Here is a 2,331-nt window from a genome sequence, read left to right as displayed (position 1 = left end):
GGGGGGTTTGCTTGAGGCCATGGTGAATAGGACCCTAGGGTGAAATTACTCCGAACCATCCCTTTAATGTCAAAATTGGTGGTGAACTACGAGCGTAGACTGTATGAAGGGTACTGATGGAGGATGAACACAGAGAAACAGAAGGAGATCCTGCGAGGAAGAGGAGGTGATGAAGAGGAGTCATGTTTATCTGATAGATGTCAGACTGAATACAAACAGCCTGATTTCACCCAGAATGGACCATCAACTGCTGTGTGTGGTATTAAAGTAAAGTCTTTACCTCCTGCTGAGAAAACTCACATCAAACAGAAGATGTCATCATGTCTGATCTCTTTTTCAATCTCCTCCAGTTTAAATGTTTCTGCTGCTGCGGAGAGACAGAGATATAGATCTGATACCAGACAACAACAACAACAACATTATTGCAGTATTCAGACAGACTACTGTGTCAGTGTCCTTTTTTGTCCCGTTTTTTTGTGTGCTTTTATTTGTATTTATCCTTCCCTTCTCTTTTCGAGCATGCGGAACACAGATTTATCACTGTCAGACATATAGACACGTTAATCAGAATGAATCTGAAAAGATTCATCCAAACATAGAGAGACGCAGTTTTAACATATAATCATCTAAATCATCTTATAAAGCTGTATACGTAAATATCGGTCTCTTTAGCCGCTAAATGCTCCACTAAAACTGCTTTTCTGCTGCATGGCATGATCCTGACTCACTTTTTTTGTGGGGGGTTTCATTAGCAATAGTTGTGGATAGCACTGTTTCCGTAGTGGTTTTTTTGGTACCACCTCAGGCGAGGTTCCCACCGAGCTGAGCCGATACTAGAAGGTGGAGTTAAAGCACTGCAGACCATCGACTGGTCACAGAGAATGGTCTTGAGCGCGACACGGGACATCTTACATAAACATAGCCCCGATTTATAAGAAATGGCAGCCCACGCTAAACTATGGCGTACACTTCACCATCAGTGTTGTGCATCATTGTGCTCATTGAAAGTGCTCTTGTTTTTAATGTACAGCGGACTGAATGTTATCGGGCTACAACGAATGGACGGTAAAGTGAGCGTCGTTCACTCTTGTGAAAGTTATTAAATGCCAATGCACTGTGTTTTGCAGCACCTGAGGATTTACGGCCCCTGACATACCGGTGTTATGTTGACTAAAGACTTGCTCCCCACCTGTTTTTCCCTCCCTAAATCAGAACCAAACATCATCATTTTAACAGGAGGGAAACACTGTACCCCTGGGGAACCTACTTTGACACAACACCGGACCAAACGTCAGCTACATCAGCAGTAAATGTGAGACGACACATCGAGTAGAATCATCTGACCAGCCTTCTAGCAGCTTCTTTAAAAACAGAAGGGGAAATTAACATGAACTAGTTGCTTTTTTGGGAATGAGAACTTAGTTCAAAATTTTAAATTTGAACTATGAACGCGAACGAGTTGATTTGAATCCGTGTGAACTGAACACAAGCTGCTCGTGAGAATGACTGACCAAGTTGTGTTTGTGCCTGGACCGACCAAACCTGATCAGAAAATGGTTTTATTTTGGCAACAGCATTTTATTATTATCAATGTATTTGTCAAGGACAAGGCAGTGCACTTTATTACATAAATAATTATTACAGTCAAGGCCATAACAATATGTGTAGATGTGTTTTATAAAAGGTAAAATATAGCCATAGAATATTAGCCAATAGGCTAATATTCTACCCCGGTCCCTGGACACTGTATATCAATATATTACATCGACATTTCACAAAAGTTGAGACCACATTGCACAAACCAACATTTGGGGTTATGTTGAAGTCACTGATAATTGATCAGAAAAGACTCATTCTGGAAGGAAAATTCCAACAACTAATTTAATATAGAGGCAACATTTTGGTGTTGCATGTTGTGTCCCTGTCAGTGTGGAGGGTGAGACTGGAGATAGACAGTCAGACAGGCAGCTTACAGCCTCCGTTCACTCACACACTTCATTTATTCAAAGTTTTAATCTAATTATTAACTATTTTGGGGGAGCGGGCTCTTTGTGTCACAGCAGGCCGGGTGATGAGGGGGTGTCGCCGACAAAGCCCCCTGTCCAAAAACATTTAGTCCAATGTTTTGGTTTCATTTAAAGGTGCTGGGGGGCGAGGGGGATGGCGGTCATGAATATGAGCTGCAGTAGCAGATGGATAGCAGATTAGCACCACCCGTTACTCCCCATTCTCCACACTCCCTGCCTTTATTTGTCCCTCTCCTCCACAAAAGTTTCTCTCTTGTCTCACTAAATCCCTCCCTCCACCTTCTCCAAATCCTGCATCCCCCCC

The 2,331-nt window shown here is 42.5% G+C and overlaps 1 long non-coding RNA gene across 1 annotated transcript in view; it reads right to left on the bottom strand.

Annotated features, from left to right (window-relative positions):
- LOC116690011 (uncharacterized) overlaps positions 1-2,331 on the bottom strand; it is an 11,073-nt gene that overhangs the window by 4,243 nt on the left and 4,499 nt on the right. The window lies entirely within an intron of this gene.

The sequence above is a fragment of the Etheostoma spectabile genome, chromosome 5, assembly GCF_008692095.1.
Source record: "Etheostoma spectabile isolate EspeVRDwgs_2016 chromosome 5, UIUC_Espe_1.0, whole genome shotgun sequence".
NCBI lineage: Eukaryota > Metazoa > Chordata > Actinopteri > Perciformes > Percidae > Etheostoma > Etheostoma spectabile.
This window is presented reverse-complemented; position numbering and strand designations above follow the sequence as displayed.